Source organism: Mchenga conophoros, linkage group LG14, assembly GCF_057382185.1.
Source record: "Mchenga conophoros isolate Kocher_MC1m ecotype Shallow Benthic linkage group LG14, M_conophoros_male_GT1.1, whole genome shotgun sequence".
Taxonomy (NCBI): Eukaryota; Metazoa; Chordata; class Actinopteri; order Cichliformes; family Cichlidae; genus Mchenga; species Mchenga conophoros.
This window is the reverse complement of record NC_140539.1, coordinates 36,854,100-36,869,493: the sequence shown is the minus strand read 5'-3', so window position 1 is coordinate 36,869,493 and position 15,394 is coordinate 36,854,100. Positions and strand designations below refer to the sequence as shown.

Below are 15,394 nucleotides of genomic sequence, written 5' to 3'. Positions count from 1 at the left end.
GGAAGTGTGGGGTGAAATGCAGAAGCAGTATGTTTGTTTAAAAGGGATTTCGTACGATGAAGTAATGTTCCTTACGGGATGGGAGAAGGGAAGTAACCGAAAAGGAAAGTCTTTGTTATTAGTGTCCTTGGTAAAACTATATTTGTAGAAGGCCCGGCAAGGGTATATTTTGGGGTCATACAAATGGACAGCCAAGAGCATATGTAGATTGGTAGAGAAGGAAATAGAAAAAGTGCGGCTGCTGGAGAAATTGAAATGGGGGTGGGATACAATCAAAGATGGATGGAAAGACATTCCTTAGAAGTCACTTAATATAGAGGCCTAAGAAGAAAAGTTTTTTGGTTGTTTTGTTCGTTTCTTTGAGAGCAACACATGGTAAGATCAGTATTGAGTTGATAAAAGGATTGGAAAATAAGGTAACGGGGATTTTTATGCCAATTTAGAAGATGTGATGTAACTTTGGTATGACTGTACAATTGAACGTGTGTTTCTCCTCTTTACGACTTATTATTTTGCTATTTAGATGCCACAGTACTTGTAGAAAGGACCTTTGAACCTTTCGATCAATGGAGAGAGAAAATGTCTCGCTTTGTATAGAATAGGCTTACCCTTTGTGATGTTTAATAATCTACATGTATGTGATGTTTTGTTTTTTGAAAATAAAAAAAGGAAAAAAAAAATCTGTTCTTATCGAGAAGCAATATGGCAACTGCGTCGGCCAGTTATGGGGAAGAGATGGACAGAAGGAGTGGAATGAAGAATACTTTACGTTTTGATTTGATCGACAAAGACTTTTGGGAGAAGAATCCTCTTTGACGCTCTCAACATACAGCCAGAAGAGATCTATTGCCTACAACAGAGCACAGCTAAGAAATATTACGATGTGACGCTAACTACCACAGAGAGAGCGAGAGCGGAGGACGCGAGACGGAAAGCCAACACAGCAGTAATCGAAGACCTAAAAAGATACGCGGTAAAAAAAAAAAAATCTGTTCTTATCAGTTTAATATCTGATACGCCCCCGATTTGGGGGCAACGTATTAAACACATTTTTAGAACAGGGAGCCGAATTAGGGGCTCGCTCCGTTCGCTCCACGCTCTTATCGAGACGTTCGCCGCTCTTACCATCTCGATAAGAGATTCCAATGCCTGAAACCATTGACGTGAGCAAGCCATCGCATTTTGTCCCAGTTCAAAGGGCACACCGAGAGAAGAGCAGACACATGGATCTTTGCTTTGGACACAAGAGTGAGGGGAGAGCGCGAACGCAGTCCCCCACTACCACAAATTATGCAGTTGAGATTCCCGCATTTGGGGAATTCACAAGGGTCAGCACAACCGGAGTGCAATGGTTGAGCCTCGCCCTGGGTGAACCACCTTCGTGATCATGGTATGTTATATCTATAGTTTATACCAAAAAGTTCTACTTTGGTTTCATCTGACCACATGACATTCTCCCAATCCTCTGCTGTATCATCCATGTGCTCTCTGGCAAACTTCAGACGGGCCTGGACATGCACTGGCTTCAGCAGCGGAACACGTCTGGCACTGCGGGATTTGATTCCCTGCCGTTGTAGTGTGTTACTGATGGTGACCTTTGTTACTTTGGTCCCAGCTCTCTGCAGGTCATTCACCAGGTCCCCCCGTGTGGTTCTGGGATCTTTGCTCACCGTTCTCATGATCATTTTGACCCCACGGGATGAGATCTTGCGTGGAGCCCCAGATCGAGGGAGATTATCAGTGGTCTTGTATGTCTTCCATTTTCTGATGATTGCTCCCACAGTTGATTTTTTCACACCAAGCTGCTTGCCTATTGTAGATTCACTCTTCCCAGTCTGGTGCAGGTCTACAATACTTTTCCTGGTGTCCTTCGAAAGCTCTTTGGTCTTGGCCATGGCGGAGTTTGGAGTCTGACTGTTTGAGGCTGTGGACAGGTGTCTTTTATACAGATGATGAGTTCAAACTAGAGATGGCACGATACCACTTTTTTATGTCCGATACCGATATCATAAATTTGGATATCTGCCGATACCGATATGAATCCGATATAGTGTTTTTTTAATCAACAAAACTGTTTTTTAAATATCTTGCTGCATTTTGTATAAGTTCATACTCAAGTTTAAAACAACAACTACACTAAAGCTATTCTGTTATACCTGTATGCAAAAAAAAATATTTCATAGTTCAGCAATACTGATCAATCTAATAAACTTAAACCTACACCATCCTCCCTATTCTGGTATTTTAAAGAGTACTTAGCGTAAATATTAAGCAACCTAACTAATAGGGTTCCAACTCCCAGCAACAAAAATAAATAAATAAAAAATAGGGAACCACCCCTCACACTCCACCTCATGATGCTTAATCGACGTAATCAACCTTAATTTGATGCAGTGTGAAAAAAAATGCACAGAAATCAATTATTTTTCAAGAAATATTAAATACTATTATAATTATTATTTATTATTATTTATTTATTTATTTATTTATTTATTTATTTATTATTATTATTATTATTATTATTATTATTATTATTATTATTATTATTATTATTATTATTATTAATACGCCCGTATTTTCTGTGTTCGGTCCTCAGATGGTTGAGGCAATGTTAGAAAGATAAAGATACTAGAGTGTGTTCCTGAGAATTTTTTTTTTTTTTTTTTTTGGTCATAATGACCAGTCAAGCTTTGGCTAGTTGATGATACTTTGTCCCATAACTGTAAATGTCTTTTATTGTTTGTTTCTGTTTGTTTGTTGTTCATTTTCAATTTAAAAAATGAAAATAAAAGGTTTAAAAAAAATTGCAGACTGCACAAAGGAAAAAGTACTATAGCTTACTAGGGTATATATATTATACTTAATAGTTACTATATACAGTAATTGACTTCTATTCATTTTGCATCAAATTAAAACTTTGGGTGTCAGATAATTATTTATTAAAAGCTCGACATTTTAAATGAGAATAAGAAAGAAAAGTATGTCTTTGTGCCCCCTTTTCCCTGTTCATGCCCTATCGGCCCCCCTGGCTAAACTTTGCTAGATCCGCCCCTGCACAGTTACAGCCGTCAGCTGCCTAGAAAAAGATCCTCGAGTAGAAAGTAATATTAAATACATTCTAACAACAGCTGATCAAGCTTAAACGTGCTGCTGTTGTTCAGCCGCTGGTTTCCTCTTTCTGGTGCAAAGTGGGCCAAAAGCAAACTACAGACACGGACTCCCGACAGAAAAGCCGATCAGCTGATCATTAAGCAGTTTCATGATTGAAGTAGCAGCAAGAAGAAGCAGTCGCTCCATATATCGCTTGTTAAGCTTAACGCAGGAATGCTTTACAAACATTCAGAGATGGACTTACACACTTGCTTTACTTCTCTCGGGATAACTTTGTCGGAGATGAAATGCCGGGTTGCTAGCGAAGCTCCAAATGCTATCCAGACCACCACGCATGCCACAGCCGCTCTATCACGTGATGCATACTGCTCCGAGTGCTAACGTTCTGAGGTGAGTTACGGCGTGTGGCAAGTTTTGTGAGGTGCTTTCGTGATATTTAATGGATCGGATTACATTTTTTATTTTTCTCTGATATCCGATCCAGTAATTTAGGTCAGTATCGGACCGATACGATCGGTCCATCTCTAGTTCAAACAGGTGCCGTTCATACAGGTAACGAGTGGGGGACAGAAAAGCGTCTTACAGAAGACGTTACAGGTCTGTGAGAGCCAGAGATTTTCCATGTTTGAGGTGACCAAATACTTATTTTCCACCCTGATTTACGAATAAATTCTTTACAAATCCTACCATGTGGATTCATGGATTTTTTTTTCACATTCTGTCTCTCACAGTTGAAGTGTACCTCTGGTGCAAATTACTGACCTCTGTCATCATTTTAAGTGGGGGAACTTGCACAATCGGTGGCTGACTAAATACTTTTTTGCCCCACTGTATATATTGAACAATACAAAATTTTTAATTTATTTTATCAACTTTTCTTCTGACGATGCTGTCTGTGTTGAGAGCTCAGTGGATCTGCGTTCCACTACTCTGCCTAGGCTCCACTGTCGAGCGCAGATCCACTGAGCGCAGAGCAAGCTAGCGAGACAGAAGTTAAGCTCGTTGCAACATGGCAACTGCCTCAACACTACCCAAAATAGAACCTCCCCCACTCTCATTCAGATCTGGCGTTTGGAACTATTTTGGTTGTCATGTGAATTATGACCCTGATGGTAAGCGCATCATGGACAAAAGTAAAACAGTATGTGCCACGCAATGCTCAATTACACTGGTGGGAACTAGTGCGTTAGCGCAGTTAGCTCGTTAACGTGTTGACGCCGTCCAGCCCCACGCATGGGACGATCCGCGGTAACTCCTTAACTGTACTTTTGAGTTAAAATATATATTTATAATTTTAATAAGTGACAAATTAAAAAATTATGGCATGAACACTGTTTTGTATCAAAAAAATATCGAACCGTGACACCAAAGTATTGAACCGAACCGTGAATTTTGTGTATCATTGCACCCCTAATATATATGTGAGGCCATGAAAAGTTGACGCTGGTAATCTTTTCGGACCACAGTGCAGTAAGCGCTACAGTGGTGGTTAGCGGGCCCTACACAACTGGTCCAAAAGATTAGCTATGGCAAATAAATTATTATTATTATTATTATTATTATTATTATTATTATTATTATTATTATTATTATTATTATTATTATTATTATTATTATTATTATATGGAAAGCCTGCAACCTTTCATTTACTGGCAAAGTACTGGTGATGAAAATAGATATACTTCTTACCCTGCTATACCTGGCTTACATATTCCCCATGCATGAAGCAGTTAGAAAAGAAACAACGGGGCGGTCTGCCTCTCCCCACCGCAGGGAAAAGGGTAACACCACCTGGGTCTGGGTGCAGTTCCCCTCCTCCAGGGGCAAGGGTACCTAGACCCGGTTCGTAGAGTACGCTTGGGGAGTGTGATCGTGTGTACAACGTCTCTTTATGTCTGTCTCCACGTTGGTTGAGTGTGGAGTGAGTGCATATGAGAGCATGAGGGTGGGAATGGATGTTTGTGTCTGTGTGTGCCTGTATGTCTGTGTCTATATGTCAGGTTGGGTATCAGACGCCACCTCTCTGGGGACATCTCAGGCCCTCCAAGGTTTGGAGGCCTATCTCCACCCACCACCACTTCCCCTGCCAGTGGCGGACTCCCTCAGGTGTCGGTGCGTTGGTGGTTCTTTGTGTCTGGGGGTGGGCGTCCAGGTACACACCGGCTCACTCCTTGGCGGCCGCTTATCGGGGCCTGGAGCCTGGGGCTCGCTCGGGCCACTTCGGAGGTGGGGTGACCCCGGCCTCTCGGCCTGGGGCTCGGTCACTCAGGCACAGCTGGCTGCCGGTGGAGCTCACGGGCGCGTCACTGCAACTCCCCCTGGCTTCTGCTCCGCGGCTGCTGAGTGAGCCCTCATCTGGGACTCTCCTCAGCTCTAACTGAGACAGTGGCGCGGCTGCCCCGCTGTTGGTCTTCCTTGGTCTCTTGTGTTCTGGGGGCCTCTGGATGTCTGGAGTTTTGATCTCCTCCATACCTGCTTCGTGCCCTGGAGGATGGGGCTGTGGCTCCCCACACTCCCTAGCAGATCGTTACATGGAGAAACCTTTGGAATGCAAGCATGCTGATCCACACAGGTATGCACACAGGTGTACACATGGGTATTCACAGACGCGGACTACAGCTTTCTTGGCTGCTGCCTCAAAGCACATTGTGCGCTGTCTATCTTGCGTGCTGCACAATATCGTTTATTATTTAGTATCTACTGATATCTACTGCTAGCTAGTTTATTGTGATGGTGCTGTTTTTTTTATTATGTTTTTTATTATGTTGCTCTTTGTTGTTTGCTTTCTCTTCTGTTTTTTTTCTCCATACAGGTGACCCAGGTGTTTTGTTTGTTTGTTCTTTCTTCCCCCCTTCTCACCGTCTCTTCTCCCCTTTGGTTTTCTTTCTCTCCCTCTTTCTTTCTCCCTGTCCTATCCCCCAGTCATGTCTGTCCCGTTTGTAGCAACTGAAAATAAAATAAATTCATAATTATATTAAAGGTCAATCGAATGGACCAATATGGCAAGGCCATGATGATCCACTTGGTAAAATAAATCCGCTTGGCATCTTTCTTGGCCTTAAGACAACAATTCTGATGGCTAAAGATCCAAACGGGACACAAAAAAAAAAAACACCCTTAGAAAACTAAACTGAGAACACAAATAACTAAACAGGCAGGCTTGCAGACAGAACACACAGTGTGGAATGAGGGAGATTGCAACACAGAGCAAGTCAAAGACAGAGCTTAAATACAAAGAGGGATAACGAGGGAAGGAGACACAGAAGGAGAGCACAGCTGGGAGTAATCAAACATGACGAGACAAAGCAGACGCAAAACTGAAAACATTAACATAGGATGCAGACTGTCAAAGCAAAACACTATCTAAACCCTGGGTGAAACAAAAACCAAACAAAAGACAAGTGCTAACCCTAACTCCCTAACTGAAAAAACAGTATAGATAATAATAAGGCAGTTCACCCCTTCTGCTTCAGTACCTTTTTACACGTGAAAAGTAACTACAATCTATTTACACAGCTCAGCGATCCTCAGGGAACACACACACAAAAAGTCATCAAGGGCTTCGGAGGCCAAGGACAGGTCTGCTGCTGCTGTAGAGGGTTTTTCAAATCAGCCACTTGATCAGGAAATCAATCAGCAGCTGCCAGCTCTCCAATCAGCAAGGACCTGCAGGTTCTTAAAAATACAGAACACACAGAACAAAATCCAGCCACTGGGATTCAAATTATGGGTAGGTTCATAACAGCCAGACAATCAAGCATGAATAGAATAAGATGTATGCCAACATGTGCTGAGAGGAGAGAAGCTGCAACTCAGGATAGTCACATTTTGGGGGCTTTAATAAATTTGGCCAGATTTTCAGAAATGAGAGCTACTCCGTCCAAAGTAGGATGGATGCCATCTCTCCTAACAAGACCAGGTTTCCTCAAGAAAGTTTCCCAATTATCTATAAAGCCTACATGTCGGAGACCACTCACACAGCCAGCAAATGAAGGAGAACATGTGGCTAAACATGTCACTCCTGGTCCGATTGAGGAGGGGACCAGAGAAAACTACCGAGTCCGACATTGTTTTGGCAAAGTTAAACACCAAAATTGATTTTAGTGACCTCCGACTGACATAACCGGGTGTCATTACTGCTGTCGTGAATTATAATTTTACTAAATTTATGTTTACCCTTAGCCAGCAGTTTTAAATTTCACTCAATGTTGCCTGCTCTGGCTGCTAGCAGTGTCCAAGAGTTTTGTCCCCCCCGCTATGGCTCTGGGCCCCACACTTTGGGAAGGTCTGCTTTAGAGGAAGAGATAACTTTTGAAGAACTATATGATGTTAAAAACGAAGGACAGGAAAGTGCTGGGGTAGAAGATATAGAAGATAGGCACTTGGCAGCTATATGTATTAGTTTGATATAGTTGACCAGAAAGTCATTGATTGCTAATAGAATGAAAAGGTTAAATAAATCGTCAGATAGTAAAAGAGTATTAAATCTCCAAGGGGGGCAAGAGCGAGGTCTACCAATGAAGTTTTTATCAAGGCTTAGCAGAGCATGTTCTGAAATATCGATTGGGTAGTATTCAGAAGACTTGACTTAATGCATTAGAGAACTATCAACAAAAAAAATTATCTATATGGGAATAGAACTGGTGTACCTCAGAGGAATAAAAATACTTTTTTGTTTGTGGATTATGTGTCCTCCAAGGATCTACAAACCCATTCTGAGACATGAAGTCCAAGACTGATTTTGACATAGAGGACTAAGGAAAGACACGAAGTGAGGAGCCGGCTAATGTCGGGCTCATTACACAATTTAACTCCCCAGCGAGAATTAGACAATTGGTAGAAGAGTGCTAATTAGGTTATTTGTAAAATCTGGGTTATCAAAATTTGGAACAAAAAGTTTAACTACTAAAACAGGAGTGTGAAATAGAGTACTAGTGATTATAAGGAATCTTCCTTTTTTTTTTTTATCCTTTATTGTTTTGGAAACTGTAAAATGAAGCTTCTTACTAATTAAAATGGCTACTTCTCTGGCTTTAGAGTTAAAGGCTGAATGAAAGATCTCCCCAACCCACGAATACTAAAGCTTGAAATGATGTGTATCCTGCAGGTGTGTTTCTTGTAAAAATATTATATCTGGGTTTTTCACATTTTTCACGCTTCAGACCACCCATCCATCCCTCCCCTTGCTTGCACTCTGTCCTTCCCCAAATGAAGGAACGGTACAGAGTCAATGACAAACTTGTGCTTACAGATAAATAGCGCAATAGGAAAAAAAAAAACACTTCTAAGTGCTGGGTGAATTCTGCAGAACTAGACAAGTAGTATAAAAGGAAAATATACGATAGGCAGTATTCTCAAGAACCAAGAATGCCTGCCGTGAAAGTACTGTTTAAGTTAAACCCATAAGGAACAAACATTTAAAAACTGACCCATACATTTTTTTGAACATCAAAGAATAGCTTACCCAAGAGAAAGAAAAATAAACTCCTCAAAAGTATAAACCGGAAACCTCGACAGTTCCCCTAGGTATATTTTTCTTACTTGGTTATCATCTTGTAAGTTTTGGCCTCCTCTGTAGAGGTAAAATCCAGTGTGACCCCATCACGAGTAATCCGCAGCCAGGCTGGGTGAAGCAGTGGGAACCGGACCCCTTGAGCTGGCGGCAGCAGTCTGTGAAGGCTGCACATGCTTGCGCCGTCTTGGCGGCCTAATTGGGGAAAACAGAGTCGGTCAAATTGTTCACCTTAATCCACTGAAGCTCCCTTGCCCTCGACAGGATTTTAACACAGTCAGTATAGTAATGTGGTTTCACTACTATGGCATGGGGCTGCTCACCTGTCTTAGGCTTGGGAGGCAGAGTACGGTGAACAGGATCTAGCAGCAGCTCCTCGGCGAGGTCAAAGGCCTCCTTTAATTGAAAAAACAGCCAACTCTGCAGTAGCTCACTACTACTACTCACACCAAACTGCCATTAGCCGGAAATCAATTTTACTCCCTTTAAACAGAATAAAAAGTCTTGCAAGTTGACTTGGAATAATGTTAAAAAGATTTGGCATGGCAAATTGTTCTGGAATGTTTACCCACAAGAACATTCCTAAAAAGGAGGGAGTCCACAAGAAGTTTTCAATGCCCCACAGGAAAGTGTGGAGAGGATGAGATGGTCATAAATGTGATTTAACGTATGAAAGAATAGCACATGGTCTTGTGGCGGGGCGTGGTCTGCGGTGCTGCTGCAGGGGAGATGGACACACCTGCATGGCATCTGCAATCACGCCTCACCAGCTTTAACATCTGTACCAGGTCCTGAAATTGGTTGGAGAGGGACAAAAAGGAAGAAAAATGGAGACACAACAGACCCGTCTAATTTTAGACCCATTAGTTTGCTTAGTATGGATTAGAAAATACTAACCAACCAGGTTAGTACTTGAGCTTGCTAACATCGTTCTTCAAGACTTTCTTGTAACTCCCTTGTACCATAATGACTACCAGACTGTGACAGTCCACACGGACAATCCGTGGATGTCCAAAAAGACAATACAATATTTTTTAGGGACATTTGTAACTGTGCTACCCAGAGTCAAGGAGATCAAAGTTGCATTGGGAATATGGACAGGGAAAAGACAATTTAGAATTAAATTAAAGGAAGACCCAACTGGTTATGAAAGACATTGTCACCCACCTGCATGTTTCACTATTCGTGCAGATTGGGGGATTCATTATGTCAATTAATAATTTTTTAGAAATGCAGTACATATGGACATACAGAAGATGCATGTAGCCAGGTGTGTTGCTGAAGTTGTAATGCACTGGGACACAACGTAAGAGACTACAATGAATTAAGGAAATATCATTTATGTAATGCAGAATCTCACTTGGCTAAAAACTGTCCCAAACCTCGATCCTATGCAGTTGTTCTTAGGGACAATACTTTCGCCAGCAGCCAAGAAACAAAGAAATAAAAGACACCAATGATGCTGCAGTCAGTATTTCTCACTTTTTTCTCACTGGAATGCCTTAGCAACCCCCCAAGCTTACTAATTGATGAAGGAGCAAGATGAACATTGGCATCCTTTTTATTTTTTTATTTTATTTTTTTTTTTATTGTCTTTTGATATTTTTGTAAGAAGCATTTTCTAAACTACATTCATAATAACATGATGGATTTTAAAATTATGACCTGTTAAGAGGAGGAGCAGTCTTTACTTACTTAACAACTTGTAATTTTGACAAACTCATGTTTATCAAGGAATGGGTCAAGGGAGAGTCCAAATGGCATGTGGGGTGGGTACATTGCAGTGCAGACACTAAGTTGATAATTACACACAGGTTTGTTGCCAAAACTGCAACACTCTCTACAGGCTTTGTGTTATGCTCTAAAGAGTTAAGGAAATGTACTTTATGCTGAATCTTATTTGGCCAAGAACTGCCTGGAACCCTGACTTTATGCAACTTTTTTTGAGGGAAGGGATTTTGGCAGATGGCAGTGAAACAAGTGAAACTGAAAAACATCTCTTGAAAGTGGCACAGGTGGGGAAAATGAGTGTGTCAATTAGCAATTAGGAAAAGAAAAAAGATGGTTGTGGAAAAGTAGTGGCATGTAGTCAGAGTGGCCACGCAATATGTATGTAAAGAGGAGGCAAGGTTGAGTGTATGCGAGGACAAGGAGTCAGAGAGAGACCAGTGGTGTGACGACCCACTCCATATTGCCTTTTTTAAAAAAATTTTTAGGCTGTTTGTGTGTCTAATTTGCAGGCATTGGAGGGGTGGAAGGGCTCATTCCCAATCAGTGACAATGGCAACACCTGGGCGCTGTGCTCTCTAACAGCCATAAGCAGTCAGTTGCTGGGTGCTGCTTTACTTTGAGACACCTTTGCCTTTGGTTTGGTTCTCTACTAAGCAATATTGCGTACGCCATTCTTCCACCCATGCATGCATCTATACCACAGATTGTACTGACCGCACACTCCAGGGTTTGTGTAAGGCTTTGTTTTTGTTTCTTTTATTTGAAATACAATTTTGAATTAAAGCTGCAAGCAGCGTTACGAGGGCCCTCGCACCCCCGGCGCGTCGAGCCAAGCCCAACACCTAAAACCAGCACCTCCGATCTGATGTCACATTGATGGAATTCATGCATTTAACCACCAGCTAACATTTCAACTCATTCATTCATGATTAGTTAGTCGTTCCACTAGGTGGCGCTCTAACCATTATGTACAAATGGCATAACAATCACTTCCGAGCTCGAGTCTCATCACACCTGAGACGTTTGGGACAGATTGGACATTGTGTCTTTGAGTGACAGCAGATTACTGCTTTTTGGCGAGTGATTCAAACTCTAAGTGCCGCCATAACCACCCCGTTTCACTGAACGTAAAAAGCTTCGCAATTTAACATCACAAAGGTCTTTAGATTCCACACACTGGAGATTGGTTCAATATGATGAAATCCCTTGGAGGAGTACGTCAAAGAACGGTGCCTGGAAAGAGGGGAAAATGTTGCCAAAATTACACATTAATTTTAAAATGGCTGACTTCCTGTTGGATTTGGGATATTGCACCAAGAGACTTTTTTGTACATCTTGATATCTCCTATAAGCTTACCAGGTTTCAGAATCATACATAGAACACGGAGCAGGGGCTGTGGTTTTGAAATTTTTTAGGGGGCGCTGTGGAGCCACTTCGCGCTATTCAATGAAAATGATCACATGCCAACAAAACGTTCATCCATTTGGAGGTGTGTGCCAAATTTCAAGCCTCTATAAACTTGCCAAGACCCTCAAAAGCCACTTCATCTTTCATGTTGAACAGCGTTGCCACCAGGGTGCGCCGTTCAGTTTAAACTCACAATTTTTGCACTGAAGCATCACGAGGGACTGATGGTGATATTCACCGCTTTTGAGGTGGCCAAGATGAACCTGTGAAAATCAATACAACAAAATTAAAGCCATGACATTTCCTGTTGCCACTAGGTGGCGCTGTCCGTATTTCCGACAATGGGCACATCAATCTGTTCAGGGCGGGTCTGAGATCATGCCTGTAAAGTCTGGTACTGATCAGACTGGATTTCATTGAGTTATACTAATTTGTTTCTTCATGGCGTGACATCAAAGTTCGCCATGCTGCTGGGGTCACACCCTTTCGCGAAAACTCACAGTTTTCACTGTAACCCAAGACCAACTCCTTAAGGCTTTCCTGGAGAAATTTGAGGCTGCAGATGTCACCCATCACTATACTGTACCCCAAAGTGTAAAACATGACATTTCCTGTTCCCACTAGGTGGCGCTGTCCTTGACGTCAAATATGGCAGTTGAAATATGTTCAGGGGTGGAGCCTTATCATATGTGTTCACTTTGGTCAAGGTCAGAAGATGTATGACAAAATGAGAGGCAATAAGATTTTCATGGCGAGTCATCGAAATTCGCCATGGCGCCACGGCCTCATAGTATTGTGAAAACTCAAAAGCTCCGCAATTTAACATGGCACAAGGGTGTAGTTGACACTGACCAAATATGAAGCTTATACGACCAAATCCCAAGGAGGAGTTCGTTAAAGTTCGAGGCATGGAAATGGCAAAATTAGAGCCAAAATGTCACCTTCACTTCCAAATGGCGGACTTCCTGTTGGGTTTGCGTCAATGGGCCCATAGACTTTTTTGTTCGTCTTGGCATGATACACATGTGTGCCAAATTTCATACATGTAGCTGAAACGATGTGGTCGTAGGGCTGCATTTAACAAGGCATAGGTGGCGCTCTAGAGCCATTTCCCAGTGCTCATATGTAAAACCATTAAAATACAAAATTTTTCACCAGACCTGGCATGTGTGCAAAATTTCATGAGTTTTTGAGCATGTTTAGGCCCTCAAAAAGGCCCTTGTTTGGGGTGAATAATAATAATAATAATAATTAAAGCTGCAAGCAGCGTTATGAGGGCCCTCGCACCCCCGGCGCGTCGAGCCACGCCCAACACCTAAAACCAGCACGTCCGATCGATGTCACATTGATGGAATTCATGCATTTAACCACCAGCTAACATTTCAACTCATTCATTCATGATTAGCTAGTCGTTCCAGTAGGTGGCACTCTAACCATTATGTACAAATGGCATAACAAACATTTCCGAACTCGAGTCTCATTATGCCTGCGACCTTTGGGTGAGATTGGACATTGTGTTTTTGAGTAACAGCAGATTACTGCGTTTTGGCGAGTGATTGAGAGTCTACGTGCCGCCATAACCACCCCGTTTCCCTGAACGTAAAAAGCTTCGCAATTTAACAACACAAAGGTCTTTGGATTCCACACACTGAAGAATAGTGCAATATGATGAAATCCCTTGGAGGAGTTCGTCAAAGAACAATGCCTCAAAAGAGGGGAAAATGTTGCCAAAATTGCACATTAATTTTAAAATGGCTGACTTCCTGTTGGATTTGGGATATTGCTCCAAGAGACTTTTTTGTACATCTTGATATCTCCTATAAGCTTACCAGGTTTCAGACTCATACATAAAACACAGAGCAGGGGCTGTGATTTTGAAATTTTGTAGGGGGCGCTGTGGAGCCATTTTGCGCTATTCAATGAAAATGATCACATAACAACAAAGCCTTAACCACATTGGAGGTGTGCGCCAAATTTCAAGACTTTTTAAACTTTCCAAGCCCCTCAAAAGCCACTTCATCTTTCATGGTGAACCGCGTTGCCACCAGGGTGCGGCGTTCAGTTTAAAGTCACAATTTTTGCACTGAAGCATCACAAGGGACTGATGGTGATATTCACCGCTTTTGAGGTGGCCACGATGAACCTGTGAAAATCAGTACAACAAAATTAAAGCCATGACATTTCCTGTTCCCACTAGGTGGCGCTGTCCGTATTCCCGACAATGGGCACATCAATCTGTTCAGGGCGGGTCTGACATCATGCCTGTAAAGTCTGGTACTGATCAGACTGGATTTCATTGAGTTATACTAATTTGTTTCTTCATGGCGTGACATCAAAGTTCGCCATGCTGCTGGGGTCACACCCTTTTGCGAAAAGTCACAGTTTTCACTGTAACCCAAGACCAACTCCTTAAGGCTTTCCTGGAGAAATTTGAGGCTGCAGATGTCACCCATCACAATACTGTACCCCAAAGTGTAAAACATGACATTTCCTGTTCCCACTAGGTGGCGCTGTCCTTGATGTCAAATATGGCAGTTGAAATATGTTCAGGGGTGGAGCCTTATCATATGTGTGCTCTTTGGTCCAGATCGGAACATGTATGACAGAATGAGAGGCAATAAGATTTTCATGGCGAGTCATCAAAATTCGCCATGGCGCCACGGCCTCATACTATTGTGAAAACTCAAAAGCTCCGCAATTTAACATGGCACAAGGGTGTAGTTGACACTGTCCAAATTTGAAGCTTATAGGACCAAATCCCAAGGAGGAGTTCGTTAAAGTTCGAGGCATGGAAATGGCAAAATTAGAGCCAAAATGTCACCTTCTCTTCCAAATGGCGGACTTCCTGTTGGGTTTGCGTCAATGGGCCCACAGACTTTTTTGTTCGTCTTGGCATGATACACATGTGTGCCAAATTTCATACATGTAGCTCAAACGATGTGGTCGTAGGGCTGCATTTAACAAGGCATAGGTGGCGCTGTAGAGCCATTTCCCAGTGCTCATATGTAAAACCATTAAAATACAAAATTTTTCACCAGACCTGGCATGCGTGCAAAATTTCATGAGTTTTTGAGCATGTTTAGGCCCTCAAAAAGGCCCTTGTTTGGGGTGAATAATAATAATAATAATAATTAAAGCTGCAAGCAGCGTTATGAGGGCCCTCGCACCCCCGGCACGTCGAGCCACTGCCAACACCTCAAACCGGCACGTCCGATGTGATGTCACATTGATGGATTTCATGCTTTTAATCACCAGCTAACATTTCATCTTATTCAACCAGGATTATAGTCATGCCACTAGGTGGCGCTCTAACCATTATTGACAAATAGCATAACAAACATTTCCGAGCTCGAGTCTCATCACACCTGCGACCTTTGGGAGAGATTGGACATTGTGTTTTTTAGTGACAGCAGATTACTGCTTTTTGCGAGTGATTGAAACTCTACGTGCCGCCATGACCACCCCGTTTCCCTGAACGTAAAAAGCTTCGCAATTTAACATCACAAAGGTCTTTAGATTCTACACACTGAAGAATGCTTCAATATGATGAAATCCCTTGGAGGAGTTCGTCAAAGTATGAGGCCTGAAAAGGGGGGAAAATGTCATCAAAATTACACATTCATTTTAAAATG

The 15,394-nt window shown here is 42.2% G+C and overlaps 1 protein-coding gene and 2 non-coding genes across 3 annotated transcripts in view; 2 read left to right on the top strand and 1 right to left on the bottom strand.

Annotated features, from left to right (window-relative positions):
• The window catches only part of LOC146560295 (transient receptor potential cation channel subfamily V member 1-like), an 87,779-nt gene that overhangs the window by 59,210 nt on the left and 13,175 nt on the right, over positions 1–15,394 (top strand). The gene's annotated exons all lie outside the window — the stretch shown is intronic.
• LOC146560297 (U2 spliceosomal RNA) lies at positions 955–1,147 on the top strand. The gene has a single exon (XR_014888379.1). It is a non-coding gene; the product is annotated as a U2 spliceosomal RNA (small nuclear RNA).
• Positions 1,251–1,410, bottom strand: LOC146560296 (U1 spliceosomal RNA). Its single transcript, XR_014888397.1, has one exon. It is a non-coding gene; the product is annotated as a U1 spliceosomal RNA (small nuclear RNA).